This window comes from Mobula hypostoma, chromosome 2 (assembly GCF_963921235.1).
Source record: "Mobula hypostoma chromosome 2, sMobHyp1.1, whole genome shotgun sequence".
Classification (NCBI taxonomy): domain Eukaryota; kingdom Metazoa; phylum Chordata; class Chondrichthyes; order Myliobatiformes; family Myliobatidae; genus Mobula; species Mobula hypostoma.
The window spans coordinates 117,043,241-117,069,669 of NC_086098.1; the positions used below are offsets into that span (position 1 = coordinate 117,043,241).

A 26,429-nucleotide genomic window follows, 5' to 3' on the forward strand; every position below is an offset into this window, starting at 1 on the left:
AATTCATAAAGAAAAATAAGAACTGAAATGATAAATTTTAGAAAACATTATGTACACTCAAATGCACTTAGACTAACACTACATAGGGCAGAAGGAGGAAGAAGAATAACAGGCTTTAAAAAATCTACACAACAGTCAAATAAAAAATCTAAGGATATATTTTCATCAACAAAGACAGGATTCTGCACTCCATGTAAGCAACACACACAAAATGCTGGAGGAACTCAGCAGACCAGGCAGCATTCATGGAAAAAGCCTTCCTGCCAAAGGGTTTCGACCCGATAGGTCAGCTGTACTTTTTTCACTATAGAATCACTGCAGAGTAAAGTTAACCAATGGAAGAGCATGGCCCTCTACGGAAGATTTCCCCATGATCTGAGCAGTCTAGAGGTTAATAAGGAAATTTGAAACCTCTGGTTCAGAGAAACAGAGGCAATAGAGTATCAGGTGGCTAAAAAAAAAGTATCAAAACTGCATAATAAAAGACCAATAAATGCAGAAAATGCCAAGAGAAACCAGAAGCAATTCAACACATTACAGGATCCTGCAGCAGTTTAACTCAATCTGATTACTTACACAGGTACAATCAAGTGGCAAACATAATTCACCAAAATCTTGCTTTAAGATACAAAGCCATAAGAGTAAAAAAAACCATACCTTACCATACATACCAGTCTGATACAGTTTTAGAGTCAGAGTTCTACAAGTTATATGACAACTGATCCACTATTACAGATAGAACAATCCATAATAATCGTCCAGATATACAGTAACATTACCGGATAAATAAGCAAGAACAACTTACTGAATAAATATAGCCATTCCAAACACACATAACATACAGAAATCAGTAAGTGAAAAACACCTAAAATATGTCAAATTAAAAGAGGAAATTGAAAGTCTATGGAACATGAACAGGGTATACATTGTCTCAACAGAAATACCTGCAGCTGGTATCATCCCAAAGTCACTACACAATAACATTGAACAATTAGGCCGACACAGCAATATTTATGTGAATCTCCAGAAAGCCACAATACAGTAAACTGTCTAAAAGTTCCTAGCAATTGAGAAATGGGCGTGCCTGCTTATGGCCAATTGTCAGGTTTTACCCACTTGAGTTGAGAAAAGATAATTGTAAACAAACAAACAAATAAATAGATAAATAAATGTGTGAATAAATAATAGTAAGAACATGAGTTGCAGAGTCCTTAAAGGTGAGTCCATAGGTTGTGGAATCAGTTCAGTGTTGGGGTGAGTGAAGTTATCCACGCTGGTTCAGGAATCTGATGGTTGAGGGGTAATGACTGGTCCTTAGCTTGGTGGTGTGGAAGCTAAGGCTCCTGCACCTTCTTCCTGATGGCAGCAGCGAGAAGAGATCTTGTCCTGGATGCTGGGGATCCTTGAGGATGATGCTGCTTTCTTGTGGCAGCAATCCTTACAGATATGCTCAATGGTGGGGAGGGCTTTTCCTGTGACGGACTTGTCTGTAACCACCACTTTTTGTATTGTCTTTTCTGTTCCATGCCAGACCGTGATGCAACTAGTCAGGATAATCTCCACTGTGCACCTATAGAAGTTTGTCAAGGTTCTCGACATGTTGAAACTGCTCAAACTTCTAAGAAAGGGCCTTCCTTCTCATGTTACTGTGCCTTCTTTCTAATGACACTTACAGGCTGGTCCCAGGACAGATCCCCTGATATGATAACGCCAAGGAATTTAATGTTACTGACCCTCTCCTCCTCCGATCCCTTAAAGAGGACTGGCTCACAGTGCTCTGGTTTCTTCCCCCTGTAGCCAATAATCAGCTCTTTGGTTTTGTTGATGCTGAGTGGGAGGTTGTTACTGTGGCACCACTCAACCAGATTTTTGACCTCCATCCTTCTGTATTCTTCATTGCCCTGCGCCATACACCATGGTGGCATAGCAGTTAACATGGCCCTACCACAGCTCGAGGCCTCAGAGTACAGAGTTCAATTCCAGCATCCTCTGTAGGAAGTTCGTCCATCCTTTCTGTGAGTGTGTGAGTTGCCTCTGGGTGCCACACTTTCCTCCCAAAGTCCAAAGGTATACCAGTCAGTAGGTTAATTGGTCGAGTCATTCGGATAGGGTTAAATAGGTGAGTTGCAGGGCAGTACAGGTTGTTGGATCGGAAGTGCCTGATCCATAAGATATTGGAGCTGATTAGGCCATTTGGCCCATTATGTCTGCTCTGCCATCATGGCTAATTTATTATCCCTCTGAGCCCCATTCTCCTGCTTTTTCTCCATAATCTTTGATGCCCTGACTAACCAAGAACCTATTGACCTCTGCTTTAAGTATACTCAATGGCTTGGCCTCTACAGCTGTCTGTGGCAATGAATTCCACAGATTCATCACCCTCTGGGTAAAGCATTTCCTTCTTACCTCTGTTGTATTCTGGGGCTGTGCCCGCTGGTCTGAGACTCACCCATTTCAGGTCACATCCTCTCTGCATCCACTCTATCTAGGCCTTTAAGAGGTTTCAATGAGGTCCGCCCTCATTCTTCTAAACTCCAGTGAACACATGCCCAGAGCCATCAAATGTTCCTTATATGTTAACCCTTTCATTCCCAGAATCATTCTTGTGAAGCTCCTCTGGACTCTCTCCAACGCTAGCACATCTCTTCTTACATAGGGTGCCTTAAACTGCTCACAATACTCCAAGTGTGGTCTGACCAATGCCTTATAAAGCCTCAGCATCACATCCTTGTTATGTTTTGTATCTCCAAAATATAAAACCAAATGTAAGAAAAATGTGGAGAGCTCAGAATGTGTCTTGGTTTCATTTTAGTTTTAAGTGAGGCGCCCACATATGACTCAGTGTCGTGATGACATATGCCATTTTCATACTTTTACATATAACCCATAATGAATTATACTTTACACTTTATACTTTATTGTCGCCAAACAATTGATACTAGAACGTACAATCATCATAGCGATATTTGATTCTGCGCTTCCCGCTCCCTGGATTACAAATCAATAGCAAATATTAAAAATTAAATTGTAAATCATAAATAGAAAAATAGAAAAATGGAATTATATAAACAAAGAATGCTTAATCAAACAGTACATTTACAATAAACAACAGGAATTCTGCAGATGCTGGAAATTCAAGCAACATACATCAAAGTTGCTGGTGAACGCAGCAGGCCAAGCAGCATCTATAGGAAGAGGCGCAGTCGACGTTTCGACGTTTCAGGCCGAGACCCTTCGTCAGTACATTTACAATATTACTCAAATATAACCAAAATATTAAATACACAACACTTCTCCCTGCTTAGCTATAAAGTCCAACTTAATAAGAACGCATCTCAACTTGTGTACATACAGTATAATATATAATGTAACTACTATACAGACATCCACAGCATCGTACGTCGTCCCATTCAGGCCTAAAGATTTAATCGCTGTGGAGGATTTTTTATTCTTGTGGGATAACGTCTTTCCTGACAAAGGGAGTCACTCTTCTTGGTAGGAGAGACTTCTGATTGTGATACAATCTCTGGGTTTGGGGCCTCCTCTGTGATGGTTTAGGAATTCACTCTGGGACTGCAGGAAGTGGTTTCAACAGCCCTGGACACCTTTCTTCTGAATGTGTTGGCATCCCGAACAGTGCGTGGCAAGATTGATTGGACGATGTGGATCATAATGTGTGAGTACAGCGTCTGATGTCACCTTTCCTTTACAATTTGGAAAGCCACCTCACACTGATTTGTCCTTTGCCATTCCTTCCTGATCTGTAGTAATAAGTTCAAAGGGTGGAGAACAGCAGTCAGGTTTGGCAGGAACCAATTATCAAATCCGAAAAAAGACCACAATTGTGACATGTCCTTTGGCCTTAGGGCATCCAGCACTGCTTGAATTTTCACAGCACATTTGGGAATCCTTGTGCATTGATGATGTGAACACAGTAAGTGATACTTTGTTTAAAGAATTCAAACCTGTTGCATCGTGCTTTGAGCCCTTATCTTCTAATGTTTTTAATAATATCCAGAAATTATGAGATGTTCCTTGTCATCCTCACCGGTAACACTGATGTCACCCAGGTAAGACTGAGTGTCTGGGCAGCCTTGCAGCACCTGGTGCATAGATTTCTGTCAGAGTGCAGGTGCAGGCGCTACTCCAAAACTGAGCCGATTGCAGCAATAAAGCCCTGGGTATGGCAGGGGGTCCCAACCTGCCGTCCACGGACCCTTTGCTTAATGGTGTTGGTCCATGGCATGGAAAAAGCTTGGGTAGTGAGAAACACTTTGGACTCTGCTTCCAGCTTCATCTGTAGGTAGGCCTCAACTAAGTCAACTTTTCTGAGGTGTTTTCTTTCAAAAGATTTTGCAAAGATATCCTCTATCCTGGGTAAAGAGTATTGAACTACGTTCAGTACTGGGTTGATGGTGACCTGAAATTCACCACAGATCCTGACAGACCCATTTTTCTTGGCTACTGGAACCATTGCCATTGCCCACGGGCTTCACTCAACCTTGGAAAGAATTCTTTCAGCCTCCATGCAATTTAGTTCACTGACTACTTTATCACAAATGGTATAAAGAACTAGATGGGCTTTGTAAAGCTTGGGTGTGGCTTTCATTTAATACTATTCTATAATACCTTTGATACGTTTGAGTTTTCCAGTGTCAACATTGGACACTGCTGTGGCATCATCTGGTATCTTTTTCCATTCATTTTCAGTTGACTATTGCAGGGGGTGTGGCAGGTAAACGGTGGATGAGTCTCCAATCAATCTGTAGTTGTCTCAGCCAATCACAACCCTACAATGCTGGCCCTCCTGCTTTCACCACGTGCAAGTTCAATGTGGCTTGTTAGTTGTTGTATTTCACTGTTACAAATGCCATTCTCACAGGAATTGCCTTTTCATCAGTGTAAGTTCTTACTTGGATGTCTGCAGGCTTCAGTTCAGTATCTTTGAAATGCTGTTCAAACTTATTCTGTGGAATGACTGAAACAGCCAAACCAGTGTCCAATTCCATTTTAACTAATTTGCCATTGGTGTAAGCCAAATTTGCTTATCTATTGTTAATTTTCACATAGTAAATCTCAAAGGCTAATCAGTCCTGTGGCACCCTCATCATTATCAGATTTTTTATCAACAGCATGCAGATTAGTGCTCTTTCTGAAACTGCAACTTGACTTTTTATTTTTTTCTTTTCTCTGTGCAGTCCATTTATTTTTAACTACTGAACATGCTCTTTCTACTATGTATCTTACTTTGTTGCATCTTCTGCAAGTTTCACTTTTAAACCTCATTGGTCTGTTGTATGTGAGCCCCTGCCACAATGGTAACACAATTTGCTTGACCAGGCCAGTTTCTATTTCAACATTGCAATTTTGTTCATGCACACTTTCATTCCTGCCTGCAATGCAAATGTGTCTCTGTCTGCTGTTTCCATTGATACAGCTATTTCAACTGCTCTTTTGAATGTGAGCTGTGCTTCAGTTAGAAGCTGTTTTTGAATGCTTTCTTGTAAGGTTCCACAAACTAAAAGATCTCTCAGTGCATTATTAAGTCCAACATTGAACTGACAATGTTCAGACAATCTCTTCAATTCAGCCACGTATGCTGAAATGGGCATCCCTTCCTTTTGATTCCACTTATGAAACCTAATGCATTCTGCAATCAATAATGGCTTTGCTTCTAAATGTTCCTACATTACTTTCATAATATCAGCAAAGCTAATTTCAAAACAACACACACAAAATGCTGAAGGAACTCAGCAGGCCAGGCAGCATCTGTCAATTTTCTTGTGTTTGTGATTTTACTAATATACTGTGAAGTTTCTTCGAGGGATGCTGACTCTGAAGAAGTTTAAATCTTTCCTTCTACAGAAGGTCCATGATACTCTCTCTCACTGTTCCCTCTCTGTGATGTCTGTGGCCCTCTAACTATGCTGCCTGGTCTGCTGAGTTCCTCCAGCATTTTGTACGTGTTGCTTTGGATTTCCAGCATCTGCAGATTTTCTTGTGTTTGTGAAAAATCATTTCAGCTGGTTTGATTGAAGCAGTTTAACTTCTAACCAAACTGTATGCTCTTCCACCCAATGCACTTTGCAAAACTGGCATCCGCTTCTCATCAGCTATTTCATTTGTTTCAAAATATTGCTCAATTTGTTCAGTATACAGCAGCTAGTTATCTTTTGTGCAATTGAATACGCATATCTTTCCGATTTAGCCAGGCATTTCTGCTCTTTTTCTAATTTATTATTTTTATCACCCGGTACTTACTGTTTATGAACCCATGAATTCATCCACTTGTTTGCCTTTTCTTTTAAACTCGAGTGTTCCTGTTCCTTCCCAAAGAAGCACGTACTGCATTGCTTTTTTTAAACTTGAATGTCAGCAGGGAGGTAGTCATTTCAGGTTCATTTCAAACTTACTTGTCACCGCTGTTTCATAACTCCAAAACAAAAAACGAATTAAAAGAAAAACGCAAAAAATCCAGAAATGGGTGTCTTAGTTTTGATTTTACTTTTAAGCATGGCACATACGTATGATGTGGTGATGTAATGACATATGCCATTCACATACTTTTACATATAACTTGCACTGAATTCTGTAAACAACATAGAATGCTTAATCAAACAATATATTTACAATATACTCCAATATAACTGAAATATTAAATATGTAATAATCCTTGCTCTTATATTCTTGTCTTCTTGAAATGAATGCTAACATTGCATTTGCCTTCCTCACCACCAACTCAACCTGCAATTTAATCTTTTGGGAATCTGCTCAAGGACTCCCAAGTCGCCTTGCACCTCTGATTTTGGAATTTTCTTCCCACTTAGAAAATATTCTACACCATTATTCCCTCTACCAATGTGTATGACCTTGAACTTCCCTACACTATCTTCCATTTGCCACTTCTTTACCCATTCTCCCAGTTTGTCCAAGTCCTTCTGCAGACTCCCTGCTTCCTCATCACAAACTGCCTGTCCACCTATCTTTGCATTGTCTGCAGACTTGGCCACCAAGGTATCAAATCTGTCATCCAAATGGTTAACATACAGTAGAATGTGAAACGAAGTAGTCCCAATAACGACTACTGCAAACACCGCTAGTCACCAGCAGCCAACCAGATTAGGTCCCCTTTATTTCGACTCTTTGACATCCAATCTTCCGTCCATGCTCTTGTCTTGTCAAGCAGCCTCATCATGAGCACCACCTCGTCAAGAGCCTTCTGAAAATCCAAATACACAAGCTCCACTGACTCTCCTTTATCTATCCAGCTTCTTATTTACTCAAAGAATTCCAACAGATTTGTCGGGCAAGATTTCCCAACCATGCTGACTTTGGCCTACTTTATCATGTACCTCCAAGTATTCCAAAACCCTATTCTTAATAATGGGCTACAACATATTCTCAACCACTGGTCAGGCTAATTTCCTTTCTCCTGCCTCCTTCCCTTCTTAAAGTGTGGAGTGGCATTTGCAATTTTGCAGTCCTCCATAACCATTCTAAAACCTAGTGATTCTTGAAAGATCATTACTGATGCCTCCACAATCTCCTCAGCTACTTACTTCAGAACCCTGGGTGCAGTTCATCTGGCCCAGGTGACTTCAGAATCAGAATCAGGTGTAATATCACCGGCATATGTTGTGAAAATTGTTGTCTTTGTGGCAGCAGTACAATGCAATACATGATAATAGAGAAAAATATTGAATTACATTAAGTAGATATATAGATATATAAAAATAATTAAATGAAGTAAGTGCAAAACTATTTTTAAAATAGTTCATGTGTTCAACGTCCATTCAGAAATCAGAGGGCAGAGGGAAAAAACTGTTTCTGAGTCATTGAGTGTGTGCCTTCAGACTCCTGAACCTCCTTCCTGATGGTAGCAATGAGAACAGGGCATGTCCTGGTTGATGGGGGTCCTTAATGATGGATGCTGCCTTTTCGAGGCATCGCTCCTTGAAGATGTCCTGGACATCAGAAGAATGAGAACAGCAGATACCTGGGAACACCACCACTTAGAAATACCCCTCCAAGTCACTCACCATACTGACTTGGAAACATATCGCCATTCCTTCATTCTTGCTGGGACAAAATCATGGAATTCCCTCCCTAAAAACACTGTGGGTGTTACACTACTGGGACTGCAGCAGTTCAGGAAGGCAGCTCATCACCACCCTCTCAAGGGCAACCAAGGATGGGCAATAAATGCTGGCACAGCTGGTGACACCCTCATCCTGTAAATGAATAAATTTTTAAAAAGTAGCTGGACAGTTCATAAACAAAAACATAGTCATCGCGAGCATCCTCATGTTTTTACCCCTACAGTGTCCACTGTCTCATTTTCATGTTTGTTGATGTGAATCAAAGAATTATAAAATCATGCATTTAGAATGGCATTATCAAAAAGTACACTGTTCAAAACAAAAATAATACTAGTCACAAGTGGGTCACATGAGCCATAAAGCAGGTAATAAAACTGGAGTTTACAGTGAAATTCTAAGCAGAAATTAATCATGCAATGATTAGCCAAACTTTAGTCAATGTCAAATAAAGCTGTAAGTTAAAGTAACATTCCGATTGTATCGGACAGCTATCACAATGCTTTTAAAACAATGTACAGTATTGCCTAGATGCTGTAGTGGAGCAACCAGGAAGTCTCACCCAAATTTTCTCCCCATTCCCTTTAAATGCTTTACTCCTTTGATGTTGTAACTGCTTTTGTCAATATTGTAAAACTCTCAAACTTAACTCTACTCATCTAACACAAGTAAATATATATTTTCCTTTAGCCTAGCTTAAACTTGTTTACAATAAATTTATTATAACAGATGTCCCCACTTCTAGAGTTGGTCTGGAATAGTTTTGAACACACTTGCAGACGTACATATTCATAAACTTCATCGTCTTTTGTACGACTCTATGTATCTTATGCCAATCTACAGTGCTAGGGAAACATTTTCTTAAAACTCCTACCAGATCAGTTCAAGGCACATTTAAATAGACATATAGCATTGATCTTGTGGATAACCAAAAGCTTCTGAAAAGGCTAACATGAGGGGCATAGTTTTAAGGTGCTTGGAAATGGGTACTGAGCGGATGTCTGGGGTAAGATTTTCCACACACAGTGGTGGGTATGTGGAATGCACTGCCAGCGGCAGTGGTGGAAGCGGATAGAATAGGGTCTTTTAAGAGACTCTTAGACAGGTACATGGAGCTTAGAAAAATAGAGGGCTATGCACTAGGGAAATTCTAGGCAGTCTCTAGAGTAGGTTACATGGTGGGCACAACATTGTGGGCCGAAGGGCCTGTAATGTGCTGTAAATTTCTATGTTCTATATACTGTGGAGGCCAGTGCCCATGATGGAGCTGAATAAGTTTACAACTTATTGCAGCTCATTTTGATCCTGTGCAGTAGCCCCATCCCATCCCCCATACCAGATGGTGATGTAGCCAGTTAGAATGTTCTCCACAGTATATCTGTAGAAACCTGCAGGCATCTTTGGTGATGGTATCATCAAACTCATAATGAAATATTCTGCTTTGGATACTGTTGTGGGGGATGACGTCCCAGGGGAATACCACGGAGACTGGGTTACTGGTACTGAGCATGGGTCTGTGGTGCAGAAGGGAAAGAGGGAGAAGAGGGTAGTGATAGGGGACTCAATAGGTAGGGGAACAGACAGGAGATTTTGTGGATGTGAACGGGACACCCACATGGTATGTTGCCTCCCAGTTGCCAGGGTCAGGGATGTCTCAGGTTGTGTCCACAACATTTTGGAGAGAGAGGGAGAGCAGGTAAATGCTCTTGTACATGTTGGTACCAATGACATAGGAAAGAGAAGCAAAGAGGTCCTGAAAAGATAATTTAGAGAGCTGGGTAGGAAGCTAAGAAGCAAGACCTCACGGGTAGTAATCTCTGGATTGCTGCCTGTGCCACGCGTCAGTGAGGATAGAAACTGGATGATTTAGCAAATTAATGCATGACTGAGAAGCTGGTGTAGGGGGCAAGGCTTCAGATTTTTGGATCATTGGGATCTCTTCTGGGGGAGGGGAGGTATGACCTGTTCAAAAGTGATGGGTTGCACCTGAACCCAAGGGGAACCAATATTCTCACGGGCAGGTTTGTTAGAGCTGTTGGGGAGAGTTTAAACTAATTTGGTAGGGGGTGGGAACTGGAGTGAAGGGACTCTGGATAGGACGGATGGTGAAAAAACAAAAATAGTATGCAGTCAGTCTGTCAGGAAGGGCAGGCAGGTGATAAAACATAATTGCAGCCAGCAGAGTGAGTAACAGTGCATTAGGGATGCAAAATCAAAAAAGGTAGCAAATTCAGTACTCAAAGTGTTGTACCTCAATGCACAGATTATAGGAAATAAGGTGGATGATCTTGTTGCACCACTACAAATTGTCAGGTACGATGTTGTGGCCATCACTGAATTGTGGCTGAAAGATGGTTGTAGTTGGGAGCTGAATGTTCAAGGTTACATGTTGTAACAGAGGATAGGAAGGTGGCATGAATCTGCTGGTGAAGAATGGTATCAAATCAGTAGAAAGATGTGACACAGGATCGGAAAATGTTGGATCCTTATGGGTTGAGTTAAGAAACTGCAAGGGTAAAAGGACTCTGATGGCAGTTATATACACGCCTCCCAACAGTGGCTGGGATGTGGACCACAGATTATAACAGGAAATCGAAAAGGTGAGTCAAAAGGGCAATGCTATGATAGTCATGGGAGATTTTAATATGCAGGTTGACTGGGAAAATCAGATTGGAAATGGATCTCAAGAAAGTGAGTTTGTCGAATACCTAAGAGATAGCTTTTCAGAACCATCGTTGAGCCTACTAGGGGATCAGCTATACTCGACTGGGTGTTCTGTAATAAACCAGAGGTGATTAGGGAGCTTAAGGTAAAACAACCATCAGGAGGCAGTGATCACAATATGATTGAGTTCAACCTGAAATTTGATAGTGAGAAAGTAAAGTCTGACAGAGCAGTATTTCAGTGGAGTAAAGATAATAACAGTGAGAGAGGAGTTGGCCAAAGTAAATTGGAAGGAGCCGCTGGTTGGGATGTCAGCAGAGCAGCAATGGTGTGAGTTTCTAGGAAAAATGAGGAAGGTGCAGGACATATGTATTCCAAAAACAAAGAAATACTCAAATAGCAAAATAGTACAACCATGGCTGACAAGGGAAGTCAAAGCTAATGTAAAAGCAAAAGAGAGGGCATACAACAAAGCAAAAAATTGTGGGAAGACAGAGGATTGGGAAGCTTTTAAAACCCAACAGAGAGCAACTAAAAGAATTATTAGGAGGGAAAAGATGAAATATGAAAGCAAGCCAGCAAACAATATCAAAGTGGATAGTAAAAGCTTTTTTAAGTATGTAAAAAAAAAAGGTGAGAGTAGGTATAGCACCACTAGAAATTGAGGCTGGAGAAATAATAATGGGGGCCAAGGAGATGGCAGATGAACTAAATGAGTATTTTGCATCAGTCTTCATTGTGGAAGACACTAGAAGTGTGGCAGATATTGGAGGGAAGAGAAGTGAGTGCAGTTACTATTACAAGGAAGAAGGTGCTCAAAAAGCTGAAAGACATAGGGGTACACTAGTCACCCGGGCCAGCTGAACTGCACCCTAGAGTTCTGAAAGATGTGGCAGTAGAGGTTATGGAGGCATTAGTAATGAATTTTTAAAACTCATTGGACTCTGGCATGGTGCCAAAGGACTGGAAAATTGCAGATGTCACTTCACTCTTCAAGAAAGGAGGAAGGCAGCAGAAAGGAAGTTATAGACCAGTTAGCCTGACCTCAGTGTTTGGAAAGATGTTGGAGTCAATTGTTTAGGATGAGATTATGGAGTACTTGGAGACACAGGACAAGATAGGACAAAGTAAGCAACACACATAAAAGTTGCTGGTGAACGCAGCAGGCCAGGCAGCATCTCTAGGAAGAGGTGCAGTCGACGTTTCAGGCCGAGACCCTTCGTCAGGACTTACTAAAGGAAGAGTGAGTAAGGGATTTGAAAGTTGGAAGGGGAGGGGGAGATCCAAAATGATAGGAGAAGACAGGAGGGGGAGGGATGGAGCCAAGAGCTGGACAGGTGATTGGCAAAAGGGGATACGAGAGGATCATGGGACAGGAGGTCCGGGAAGAAAGACGGGGCGGGGGGGACCCAGAGGATGGGCAAGGGGTATATTCAGAGGGACAGAGGGAGAAAAAGGAGAGTGAGAGAAAGAATGTGTGTATAAAAATAAGTAACAGATGAGGTACGAGGGGGAGGTGGGGCATTAGCGGAAGTTAGAGAAGTCGATGTTCATGCCATCAGGTTGGAGGCTACCCAGACGGAATATAAGGTGTTGTTCCTCCAACCTGAGTGTGGCTTCATCTTTACAGTAGAGGAGGCCGTGGATAGATATGTCAGAATGGGAATGGGATGTGGAATTAAAATGTGTGGCCACTGGGAGATCCTGCTTTCTCTGGCGGACAGAGCGTAGATGTTCAGCAAAGCGGTCTCCCAGTCTGCGTCGGGTCTCGCCAATATATAAAAGGCCACATCGGGAGCACCGGACGCAGTATATCACCCCAGCCGACTCACAGGTGAAGTGTTGCCTCACCTGGAAGGACTGTCTGGGGCCCTGAATGGTGGTAAGGGAGGAAGTGTAAGGGCATGTGTATCACTTGTTCCGCTTACACGGATAAGTGCCAGGAGGGAGATCAGTGGGGAGGGATGGGGGGGACGAATGGACAAGGGAGTTGCGTAGGGAGCGATCCCTGCGGAATGCAGAGAGAGGGGGAGGGAAAGATGTGCTTAGTGGTGGGATCCCGTTGGAGGTGGCGGAAGTTACGGAGAATAATATGTTGGACCCAGAGGCTGGTGGGGTGGTAGGTGAGGACCAGGGGAACCCTATTCCTAGTGGGGTGGCGGGAGGATGGAGTGAGAGCAGATGTACGTGAAATGGGGGAGATGCGTTTAAGAGCAGAGTTGATAGTGGAGGAAGGGAAGCCCCTTTCTTTAAAAAAGGAAGACATCTCCCTTGTCCTAGAATGAAAAGCCTCATCCTGAGAGCAGATGCGGCGGAGATGGAGGAATTGCGAGAAGGGGATGGCGTTTTTGCAAGAGACAGGGTGAGAAGAGGAATAGTCCAGATAGCTGTGAGAGTCAGTAGGCTTATAGTAGACATCAGTGGATAAGCTGTCTCCAGAGACAGAGACAGAAAGATCTAGAAAGGGGAGGGAGGTGTTGGAAATGGACCAGGTAAACTTGAGGGCAGGGTGAAAGTTGGAGGCAAAGTTAATAAAGTCAACGAGTTCTGCATGCGTGCAGGAAGCAGCACCAATGCAGTCGTTGATATAGCGAAGGAAAAGTGGGGGCAGGTACCAGAATAGGTACGGAACATAGATTGTTCCACAAAGCCAACAAAAAGGCAGGCATAGCTAGGACCCACACGGGTGCCCATAGCTACACCTTTAGTTTGGAGGAAGTGGGAAGAGCCAAAGGAGAAATTATTAAGAGTAAGGACTAATTCCGCTAGACGGAGCAGAGTGGTGGTAGAGGGGAACTGATTAGGTCTGGAATCCAAAAAGAAGCGGAGAGCTTTGAGACCTTCCTGATGGGGGATGGAAGTATATAGGGACTGGACATCCATGGTGAAAATAAAGCGGTGGGGGCCAGGGAACTTAAAATCATCGAAAAGTTTAAGAGCGTGAGAAGTGTCACAAATATAGGTAGGAAGGGATTGAACAAGGGGGGATAAAACCGTGTCGAGGTATGCAGAAACGAGTTCAGTGGGGCAGGAGCAAGCTGAGACAATAGGTCTGCCAGGACAGGCAGGTTTGTGGATCTGCTACACATGCCCTTACACTTCCTCCCTTACCACCATTCAGGGCCCCAAACAGTCCTTCCAGGTGAGGCATCACTTCACCTGTGGGTCGACTGGGGTGATATACTGCGTCCGGTGCTCCCGATGTGGCCTTTTATATATTGGCGAGACCCGACGCAGACTGGGAGACCGCTTTGCTGAACATCTACGCTCTGTCCGCCAGAGAAAGCAGGATCTCCCAGTGGCCACACATTTTAATTCCACATCCCATTCCCATTCTGACATGTCTATCCACAGCCTCCTCTACTGTAAAGATGAAGCCACACTCAGGTTGGAGGAACAACACCTTATATTCCGTCTGGGTAGCCTCCAACCTGATGGCATGAACATCGACTTCTCTAACTTCCGCTAATGCCCCATCTCCCCCTCGTACCCCATCTGTTACTTATTTTTATACACACATTCTTTCTCTCACTCTCCTTTTTCTCCCTCTGTCCCTCTGAATATACCCCTTGCCCATCCTCTGGGTCGTCCTCCCCTTGTCTTTCTTCCCGTGCCTCCTGTCCCATGATCCTCTCGTATCCCCTTTTGCCTATCACCTGTCCAGCTCTCGGCTCTATCCCTCCCCCTCCTGTCTTCTCCTATCATTTTGCATCTCCCCCTCCCCCTCCAACTTTCAAATCCCTTACTCACTCTTCCTTCAGTTAGTCCTGACGAAGGGTCTCGGCCTGAAAGGTCAACTGCACCTCTTCCTAGAGATGCTGCTTGGCCTGCTGCGTTCACCAGCAACTTTTATGTGTGTTGCTTGAATTTCCAGCATCTGCAGAATTCCTGTTGTTTGAGGACAAAGTAAGCATTGTTTTCCTTAAGGGAAAGTCTTGCCTGACAAACCTGTTGGAATTCTTTGAGGAGATTACAAGTAGGATAGATAAAGGGGATGCAGTGGATGTTGTATATTTGGACTTTCAGAAGGTCTTTGACAAGGTGCCACACAAGAGGCTGCTTACCAAGTTAGGAGCCCATGGTATTACAGGAAATTACTGGCATGGTTAGAGAATTGGCTGGTTGGTAGGAGGCAGTGAGTGGCAATAAAAGGATCCTTGTCTGGTTGGCTGCCAGTGACTAGTAGTGTTCCACAGGGGTCGGTGTTGGGACCGCTTCTTTTTATGCTGTATATCAATGATTTAGATAATGAAATAGATGGCATTGCTGCCAAGTTTGCAGATGATACGAAGATTGGTGGAGGGGCAGGTACTGATAAGGAAACAGGAAGGCTGCAGAAGGACTTATACAGATTAGGAGAATGGGCAAGAGAGTGGCAAATGAAATACAATGTTGGAAAATGCATGGTGATGCACTTTGGTAGTAGAAATAAATCTGCAAACTATTTTCTAAATGGGGAGAAAATCCAAAAATCTGAGATACGAAGGGATTTGGGTGTCCTTGTGCAGAACACCCTAAAGGTTAACTTGCTGGTAGAGTCAGTGGTGAGGAAGGCAAATGCAATGTTAGCATTCATTTCAAGAGGTCTAGAATACAAGAGCAAGGATGTGATGTTGAAGCTTTGTAAGGCAGTGGTGAGGCCTCACTTTGAGTATTGTGAACAGTTTTGGGATCCTCATCTAGGAAAAGATGTGCTGGCATTGGAGAGGATCTAGAGGAGGTTCACAAGGATGATTCCAGGAATGAAAGGGTTATCATATGAGGAACTTTTGATGACTCTGGGTCTGTACTCACTGGAATTTAGAAGAATGAGGGGGGATCTCAATGAAACCTTTCGAATTTGAAAGGCCTAGACAGAGTAGGTGTGGAAAGGATGTTTCCCATGTTAGAGGAGTCTAGGACAAGAGGCCACAGCCTCAGAATAGAGGGGATTCCATTTAAAATTGAAGATGTGGAGAAATTTCTTTACCTAGAGGGTGGTAAGCTTGTGGAATTTATTACTACAGGCATCTGTGGATGCCAGGTCATTGGGTGTATTTAAAGCAGAGCTTGATAGGTTCTTGATTGGACATGACATCAAAGGTTATGCGGAGATGGCTGGGGAGTGAGGCTGAGGAGGGGAAAAAAGGAGCAGCCATGATTGAATGGTGGAGCAGACTTGACAGGCCAAATGGCCTAATTCTGCTCCTATATCTTATGGTCTAATATAGCCACTGTTGTGCCTTATTTGTAGCTGCATCGATAATTTGGGCCCAGGATAGGTTCCCTAAAGCATTAACACCCAGGAACTTGAAATTGTTCACTCTTTCTACTTTGGATTCATCTCTGAGGACTGGTGTGTGTTCCCTCACCTTACCCTTTCTGAAGTTCACATTCAGCTCTTTAGTCTTACTGATGTAGACTAAAGCAAGGTTGTTGCTGTGACACAACTCATCTTGCTGGTAATATCTCGCTTCCATACACCCTCTCATCGCCATCTGAAATTCTGCCAACAATGGCTGTATTATCAGCAAATGTATCAATGGCATTTAAGCTGTGCCTAACCACACAGTCATGGGTGTAGAGAGAGTAGAGCAGTGGGCTAAGCACACTGTCACCTGGTCACAGGGAGAAGGTGGCCAGAGGCTCCTGAGGTTACTTTCCCTGTGGCAGAAAGGAGGGGTCTCCTCTGCAGTTACAACAGTAAACTGTAGACTGCAACTACAGCACCTCCGAGGTCCCAGACCTCTTCCTTCCTTGTTAGAAACATAGAAACATAGAAAACCTTCAGCCCTAAAAGCTGTGCCGAACATGTCCTTACCTTAGAAATACCTAGGCTTACCCATAGCCCTCTATTTTTCTAAGCTCCATGTATCCATCCAGGAGTCTCTTAAAAGGCCCTATCGTTTCCACCTCCACCACCACCGCCGGCAGCCTACTCCACGCACTCACCACTCTGCATAAAAAACTTAAACCCTGACATCTCCTCTGTACCTACCTCCAAGCACCATAAAACTGTGCCCTCTTGTACCAGTCATTTCAGCCCTGGGAAAAAGCCTCTGACTATCCACATGATCAATGCCTCTCATTATCTTGTACACCTCTATCAGGTCACCTCTCATCCTCTGGCGCTCCAAGGAGAAAAGTACGAGTTCAGTCAACCTATTCTCATAAGGCATGCCCCCCATCCAGGCAACATCCTTGTAAATCTCCTCTGCACCCTTTCTATGGCTTCCACGTCCTTCCTGTAGTGAGGCGACCAGAATTGAGCACAGTACTTCAAGTGGGGTCTGACCAGGGTCCTATATAGCTGTAACATTACCTCTCAACTATTGAACTCAATCCCACGATTGAAGAATGCCAATGCACTGTATGCCTTCTTAACCACAGAGTCAACCTGCGCAGCAGCTTTGAGTGTCTTATAGACTCTGACCCCAAGATCCCTGTGATCCTCCACACTGCCAAGAGTCTTACCACTAATACTATATTCTGCCATCATATTTGACCTACCAAAATGAACCACCTCACACTTACCTGTGTTGAATTCTATCTGCCACTTCTCAGCCCAGTTTTGCATCCAATCAATGTCCCACTGTAACCTCTGACAGCCCTCCACACTATCCACAACACCTCCAACCTTTGTGTCATCAGCAAATTTACTAACCCATCCCTCCACTTCCTCATCCAGGTCATTTATAAAACTCACAAAGAGTAGGGGTCCCAGAACAGATCCCTGAGGCACACCACTGGTGACCAACCTCCATGTAGAATATGACCCGTCTACAACCACTCTTTGCCTTCTGTTGGCAAGCCAGTTCTGGATCCACAAAGCAATGTCCCCTTGGTTCCCATGCCTCCTTACTTTCTCAATGAGCCTTGCATGGGGTATCTTATCAATGCCTTGCTGAAATCCATATACACTACATCTACTGCTCTACCTTCATCAATGTGTTTAGTCACATCCTCAAAAAATTTAATTGGCTCATAAGGCACGACCTGCCTTTGACAAAGCCATGCTGACTATTCCTAATCATATTATGCCTTTCCAAAATGTTCATAAATCCTGCCTCTCAGGATCTTCTCCATCAACTTACCAACCACTGAAGTAAGACTCGCTGGTCTATAATATTGTTCTGGTGGCTAAGCTCGTGAATGTGATTCTGAAGGTCACTCCCATTTGCCTGCATTTGACCCATGTCCCTCTAAACCAGTGGTTACCAAATGTTTTTGGGTTACTGCCTCTTTGCTCCCAGACCACATCCCCAGTGCCCCTCTCCCTTTCTGGCCATTACGTAAATACTATTAAAAATTTAGACTTACGATGCACTGTGAACAAAAATAGGAAATAAATATTCAAAGCAGTAACAAATAATTGCAAAAATTATTCAAATCTTTTTAAAGCTACAATTAAAATTATTTCTTTATTCAATTATCGTAAAAAACAATTTTCATCACCAGTTTTAGAGTGTACATTATTCACTACTTCATTGCTTTTTCACCTTTCAATGAGATGGATGGGCTTGGTGCAGTGATACCAGCTTCTCAACATCAGACTGAATGTTACTCAGAAGGAGTCTCAGATTCCCAAGTTCAGCAATTTGCAGTCTGTTTTGTTCCTTTGAAAGAAGTTGGGTACAGCACTGAAACTGTGCTCCACTAAATATGATGTTGGAAGGGCAATGAAGACTATCTAGTCCTTTTTCCACAGTGCAGGATAGTGTTCAGAGATTTCTTTCTGCAGCCAAAAGTCTTGATATGATTTTTTGAAGCTCGGCTTTAGCTCAAAGTCATTTTGTAGTGAAATTGGTTTTTCCTCCGTCCTTCCTTTTAGTTCCTCATTACAAGTGTCAGGAATGGATTCATTACCCAGCCTGGAATTTGGATCGAGAGTAGATCCTGAAATCTCTCTGACATGTCTGTATGGAGATCACCCAGGTGGGACCAATATACTTACAGATCACTGTTTGGTATTCCTCCTGTCTCGTCCAACTCAGAGAGGTCCAGGAATTGGAAAAGGACATGACAGCCAATGTTGCACTTAAAGAAGGTTAACTTAAACAGAAATATGGAGACAACGGATTTGAGTTTGATAAGATTCACATAATGTCCTTACAACTGAAGATAGATTTCATTAAACTTTGTGAATAATTCTAACAAATAAACGATGTTATGCTTAATACTCTTGAGTTGCTTCCCGAATGAAGCATTCGAGTGTTCAAAGAATTTTATCACGGTTTAACAGCAAAAAAGCATTTCAGGCAGTTTTCTTTTACAAGGCACCTGACTTCTGTGTGCGACAGTAAGCGTTCAAACTGGTTTTTGTTCTCAATACAAAGCTCTCAAAATAGTTGAAAATTGACACTATCATAGTCAGACAAAACCTGGCTCTGCCTGAAGACACATAATGTGGGGCAGCGATATCTCAGTTAGGCTGTGGGCTAGAGAAATGTGACCATTCCAAAGGGCAGATCTGAATTTTACTCCATTGAACGCCATATCCTGATTCACAGGAATTGTGTCATTGCGTGGTTAGAGTATGGGAATCGTACTAGCTAACACTGTACTACAATAGTGGACGGCAGTAATGTGGGGGCTGGGTCTGAAAATAACGTGACTTCTTCAGTCCTGATTTTCCATGATATGCCAGGTACAGAAGTGTTACATTGCTTTTTAACAACTACAACGTGCTTCAAGCAAAGTCTAAAAGAATGGTGGGTTAGCAAGAGATGAGGTGATTATGTGTTCATTATAATCAATTGTGAGGCTCTGATGATCAAATGCTTAAAATAAGAAATTCATTACTTCAATTAACCCATAATTTCCCAGCTGTCCTCTTACCCCCCCCCACTCCCCTTGCTGCTGAGCACTGCTCCCTTTATCTTGTTCACCCCCTTAGAAACTCCAATTCCCCCTGGGAGTTGGGGAATCTCTGCTCTAATCCTTTCCAATCAACGCAGCCATCTTTTAAACATTGTAATTGCACCTGCCTGTACCACTTTTTCTCACAAGTTGTTCCATGTACCCACCAGCCTCTGTGTCCTCTAACTTTAGACTTCTTTACCCTGTGAAAACAAAACTATAACCTCATCTATTAATGATCTGATAAACCTTTATAAGGCTACTTCTCCCAAGGAAAACAATCCCTCCCTGTTGTGTATTTAATATTTCTGTAGTGCTTGAGTAATCTTGTATTTATATTGTTTGATTAAGTATTCTTGTTTGTTGAAATAATTCATTTTGGGTTTTATGTACACAGACCTCGCTTAAAGTAAACCCAAAGTTAGACCTGCATTTTCAAACTCCTGTGTCTTCCTTTGAATTGGTTTAATGTTTTCAAATTACAAAACATAACATTGATGATGAGATATTTTTAAAACAAACCTGACATAGCTACCGGCCTGTTGAAGCACAGTGAGATGTTCGAACTAAAAAAAATGCAGCCCAGCACATGCAGACAGTCATGTTTTTGAAAAAGCAGCACAGCACATGTCCTTTGGAAGAGAAGACATGTTTGAGTTTATAAAAAAGTCAGAAAATTCACGGATTCATACAGTGATAATAATCATTTAAAAAATCAGAAATGGCTGGCTACATTGGAAAGATTGACAAGTTTGATTATACAATGTGTAACTGCTTCATGTATACTGAGCTAATTCAACAATATTTTGAAGCAAACAAAATAGCCAATGAGAAACAAGTACCAATTTTGCTAAGAGCATTGGGTTTAAAGGCATACAGTTTGCTTATAAGTTTGGCTGCTCTAACCAAACCAACAGAAATGAGCTTTGCCTATATTGTCAAAATAATGCAGGAACATTTAGAACCAAAGCTATTGTTGATTGCAAAATGTTTTAGGTTTCATAAGCAGAATCAAAAAGGAGTCCATTTCAACATACGTGGCTGATTTGAAAAGATTGAGCTTATCAGTTTGATAATGGGCTTAATGATGCACTGAGAGATCGTTTAGTTTCTGTAATCTTGCAAGGGAGCATTCAAAAATGGCTTCTAACTGAAGCACAACTTACGTTTAAAAGAGCAGTTGAAATTGCTGTATCAATGGTAAAGCAGGCAGAGACACGATTGAATTGCAGTCAGGAATGAAAATGAGCGTGAACAAAATTGTGACATCTAAACATAAACTGACCTAGCTGAAAAATTGTGTTACCATTGTGGCAGGGGCTCATATAGACCAGACCATTGCAGGTTTAAAGGTGAAACTTGCAGAAAATACAACAAAGTAGGACACATACAAACAGTATGTCAGGCAGACAAAAATGAATGGACTGCACAGGGAAGAGAAAAAGATAAAAAGCCAAGTTGCAGTTTCAGAAAGAGCACTAATCTGCATGTTGTTGATGAAAAAAATGATAATGATGAGTGTGATACTGAACTGAGTAGCCTTGACATTCACAATGTGAAGATTAACAATAGAGAAACAATATGGCTTACACCAGAAGAGAATGGCACATTAATTAAAAATAGAATTAGACACTGGTACAGCTGTTCCAGTCATTCCACAAAATGAGTTTGAATGGCATTTCAAAGATACTGAACTGAAGCCTGCAGATTTACAACTAAGATGTTATACCGGAGAAAAGATAACTCCTGTAGGAATGATATTCGTGACAGCAAAATACAACAAACAACAAGTCACATTGGGCTTGTATGTGGTAAAAACAGGAGACGCAGAATTGTGAGGCTGCCATTGGCTGATCCGTCCACCATTTACATGACACATACCGTGCAGTGAAGCCAACTGAAAGCAGATTAAGAAAGGTACTGGGTGATGCCACAACTGTCTCCATGCTGAACAACATGAGCTGTTCCCCAACAGAGGGCAAACAGGTGTTGGTCTGTGCATCTGGTTTGAAAGGATGTTGGACCCAGGAAGGACCGTGTTGTTCAGAGGAACCATGAAAGTGGTGGTCTGACTGCAACAGATTTTATTGGCAGGATATCTGAGAAAGCTTCTGATATGTTAATCAGGCAGTTTCTTGTGAAATGTGGCTTGGTTTTAAGTTGGAAGAGAGTTAAAGAAACTTCAGGAAAGTTGCAATCATTCAGCTTCTGTGAGTATAAAGAACCAGAATTTACTGTGCGTGTGTTAAGGTTATTACATGAACTTCAAGTGGGAGACAAAAAGCTGTTTGTAAAAGTAGATGCAAAGACCAAAGTCCAGCTGAATGAATGGAAGGCCAAAAAGAAAGGAGTCAGTGGAGATATGAAAACAGAGGATTTGTCAGATGACGTTGTGGATGAGGAAACCAAGAGGAGAGATCAGATTGTAAAGGGAGCAATAGAAAGATTAATAAGAGAATACTCCAGTGAGCTAAATGCACCTTCCCAAGATCAAGATGCACGAACTAGAAAAAGAAAAAGCAGGGAAGAGATGGAGAGAAAGAATGAGAACATGAAAGAGAAAGGTGTGAAAGAGAGAAGGAACATGAGAAAGAAAAAGAAAGGGATTGAAGTAGATCCAGAGAGAGAAAAGGAGAGGAATAGTGTTCAGAGCTGTCAGAAACACTTCCTCAACTCCTACGACCAACATGGAGGAGGCCCCAGAACCTACGATTGTTTCACCTGCCGAGTAGAGTGACCCCCTTGTCACGAAAGGCTTTATCCCACAAGGGTAAGAAACCTTCCCCAGCGATTAAATCATTAAGCCTGAATAAATAATTTAAAATTGACTATGCTGTGGATGTGTGTGTATGGTAGTTGTATTATGTGTATATACTGTAGTTGAGATACATTCTATATTGAACTGGAGTTTATAGCTAAGCAGGGAGGAGTGTTGTGTATTTAATATTTCAGTAATAGTTAAGTAATTGTGTATATGTATTGTTTGATTAGGAATTTTCTTCATTTAAATAATTCATTATGGTTACATTATAAATAGGTGAATTGCATACATCATCACACTCCCATCTGATACGTGCGTGCCTCCCTCAAAGTAAACACAAAGTTCGACACACATTTTTTGGAATCCTGTGTCTTCCTTTGAATTAATTTAACATTTTGAAGTTGCAAAATGTAACACTTCCTATCCAGTCTCTCTTTACAATTCATGCCTCCAGTCTTGGCATCATCCTTGTGAATCTTTTCTGCATCCTCTGTAGATTAATTCAAGATTCAAGATTGTTTAATGTCATTTCTAGTACACAAGTGTAGAGGAGAACAAAATAATTGTCTTTTAAGAGACTCCTGGATAGGTACATGGAGCTTAGAAAAACAGAGGGCTGTATGTAACCCTAGGTAATTTCTAAACTAAGTACATGTTCGGCACAGCATCGTTAGCCGAAGGGCTTGTATTGTGCTATAGGTTTTCTATGTTTCTAATTGTTACTCAGGATCTGATAAAACACAATAAGATAGAGAATACAATAATAAAATGAACAATAATATAAATATGTAAGACGGTTCACATACATCAATTGATTGCATAGAGTGACGCTAGGCACAGGAGTGACTCTGACAGGAAATGGTAAAATAGTGGTGGGAGGGGTGTGGAGGGGTGGATTAGTAGGTGAAGGTGTTGATTAGCCTTAATGCTTGGGGAAAGTAAGTGTTTTTAAGTCTGGTTCTCCTGGCGTGGATGCTATGTAGCCTCCTCTCTGTTAGCAGTGAGACAAACAGTCCATGAGCAGAGTGAGTGGGATCCTTCGTGATGTTACTGCCCCTTTTCCGGCACTGCTCTGTGGTGGCAGGTAGGCTGGTACTGGTGGTGCATTGAGCAGTTTTGACTACCCATCGTAGAACCTTCCAGTCCGTCACAGCACAGTACAGATTCTGTACCATGCTGTGAATCAACATGTAATGATGCTCTCCACTGTGCACCTTTTAGAAGGAGGTGAATATAAATGTGCAAGGTCCAGCTCTCTTCAGACTCCTCAGAAAGTGGAGGCATTGGTGAGCTTTCTTGACCTTGGGACCTTGGGAATTTGTGTGAGATGTGCACTCCCATGAGTATGAAACCGCTCACGGTTTCTACTGCTGTGTGTGCCGCTGATGCACTGTAAAGAGGGGTGTGAGAGGGCTGAGTTTCCTGAAGTCGATAACCATCTCCTTTATCTTGTAGACACTGAGGAAGAGGTTGTTTGCCTTGAACCAGGCCACACTCTTCCTCTGGTATGGTGACCGGAGCTGCACACAGTATTTCAGGAGTGATCTTCTACAGCTATTATATGATGTTCCAACTCTTCTACTCAATGATCTATCCAATGAAGGCAAGAATGCCATCTGGCTTCTTCACCATGCTGTGTCACCTCTCTCTGCTCCCAAAACCTTATCCTTTTTCAGTTCATACATGACTTTTCCACAATGTCAGACTGAGATAAAGCAGATAGTTTGTTTTAGGATGAAGTCAAGGACACTTGTAGCAAAGACAGAGCCATTGTCGAGGAGTTCTTTGAAGTACGTTTTGCAGAGGTCACTGTTTGTTCGGGGTTCTTGGTTTCCAGTGGGATTAGCTTGTGTGTCCGGGCTGTAGAGGTCATGATCATGCAACCTCCAGATGCTGTGGCTATTAATAAATTGATGGATCTCCTGTACTGAATTCAGACTCTGTTCCTTAGGTGTGTTTGGGACTGTGGTGGGTAAAGAGCCACTCAGACCTGAGTAGAAGAGACAACAAACTGTTACAGGCGCAGGGAGGCCCGATGGGACAGTCAAAGTTGGGTTTATTGTCAGACGCACAAGTACACGTCTGCACAGGTTGCAATGAAACACTTACTTGCACAGCATTCACAGACACATAACATCAGGTAAGCAGCATTCTCAATGAAACATAAACTGTACACAATTTTTGACAAAAAGAACACAATTGGAACAAAAAAACTCCAATGCCCATTGTTGTGCAGTGATAAAAGTGGTTCTAGTGTTGCTACACTGAGGTAGCAATGAGAATTGTAGGTAGCAGGTTGGATCAAGAATCAAGAGTCAAAATACATTCTGATTTATATACTTTAGATATAGAATAATATGTGACAGGTGACTGACAGCCCATCGAGTTTGGCCATGACTGGTTTTGCTGAGAATGGTGTTCAGATAGAAACATCATAAACCGCAGATGTTGCAGTTTGGAGCACAAACAATCTGCTGAAGGAGATCGTGGGGCGGTGGGGGGGGGGCGCAGTCAAGCAGCATTTGTGGGGGAAAAGGAATTGTGGATGTTGCAGCATTTTGACCCGAAACATCTACAATTCCTTTCCCCCAAGAGATAATGTTGAGCACTCCAAGATATTGTTTTTTTCTCTGGTGTTCAGGAAGCCACAGGACATCCCATGGTCCTCTTCACTGGTTTGAGATAAAGGCTCCTCTAGGCAAAGCATGAGGGGAATTATGGTACCTGGTTTCCTATAATGATGCCTCATACCACAATTCCCTTAATGCCTTGTTCACTTCCTATTCTGGTGGTTATCAGTCACCCTGTACATCCTCCTGCTCTTTTCCTCACCTCATCAGTGTGTCCTTGCTCAGAGTTTTAATATGTCTCTCAGTGTTTAGATGTGAGGATTCCTGTTAACTCAGCCCCGCCTCCTCTCCCTCAACGTAGCCCAGTGTACTCCCTGAATACTTGGCCAAGTTTACAAGAACGCCTTGTGTTTATGTCATTCCCAGGACAGAACAAGCACATATGGAGGAACATGTCACTCTGTATTGGGTTTGTAGGAGTGCTGTGACTGTAGCCTGCAGAAGCTTTGTAGGATCACAGAAAGGTCCAGCATAGAAGTGGGCCCTAGTCATCCATACAGACTGTGATGTCTGTTTGCACTAATTCCATTTGCCTTCGTTAGGCTCTATTTCTTTATCCCTTTCCAAGTCATGTACCCATCCAAGTGCCTTTTAAACATTGTGTCTGCCTTCACCACTTCCTCTGGGTGCTTGTACCAGGTATTCAGCACCCTCTGTGTACTAAATTTACCCCTCATACCCAGTGGCGGTGCCAGAGATTTTTTCTTGCTGGTGCTACAGTGGGGCTGAATTATTCAGTGATGGTGACGAAGGGTCTCGGCCCGAAACGTCGACTGTACCTCTTCCTAGAGATGCTGCCTGGCCTGCTGCGTTCACCAGCAACTTTGATGTGTGTTGCTTGAATTTCCAGCGTCTGCAGAATCCCTCATCTCTGACTATCTACCTAGGGTATGGCTCTCATAAACTTCTATCATGTTGCCCCTCAGCCTCCATCACTGCAGGGAAAACAATCCAAGTGTGTCCAATGCCCACTTATGGCTAGTGCTCTCTAATCCAGAAAACATTCCGGTAAACCTCTTCTGCACCCTCTCCAAAGCCCTCACATCCTTCCTGCAACTGGTCATTTTGGGTCAGAGTTAACCATGGATATGGCGTCCTAGCTGTCTGGATACACAAGCCTGGGCTGTAGGATATGGAGAACAAGCTGTTGCCCATGCAGCAAGCTCCCCCTCTCCACACATCTGAGGAACCCAAAGGAACAGCAGAACTTGTACAGTTTGGTACCAGCAGTGTCGCAGGAATTGTCAGTCAACATTGAATTCAATGTAGGACTGCCTTCGGGACTCCAGCTCTGGGTTTTTCCCTTGGTGTTTAGTCCCAAAGCCTTCCCCATGAGTGGGTATAGATGCAAGACTGGAGATTTGAGATCCATGTATTTCTTTCCTCCTAGGTGAGCTGTTAACCACGGTTAATGAGCCCTATCTGCTCGAAGTGACTGGT

At 42.6% G+C, this 26,429-nt stretch overlaps 1 protein-coding gene across 1 annotated transcript in view; it reads left to right on the plus strand.

Moving 5' to 3' along the window:
- enah (ENAH actin regulator) overlaps positions 1-26,429 on the plus strand; it is a 340,698-nt gene that overhangs the window by 3,657 nt on the left and 310,612 nt on the right. The window lies entirely within an intron of this gene.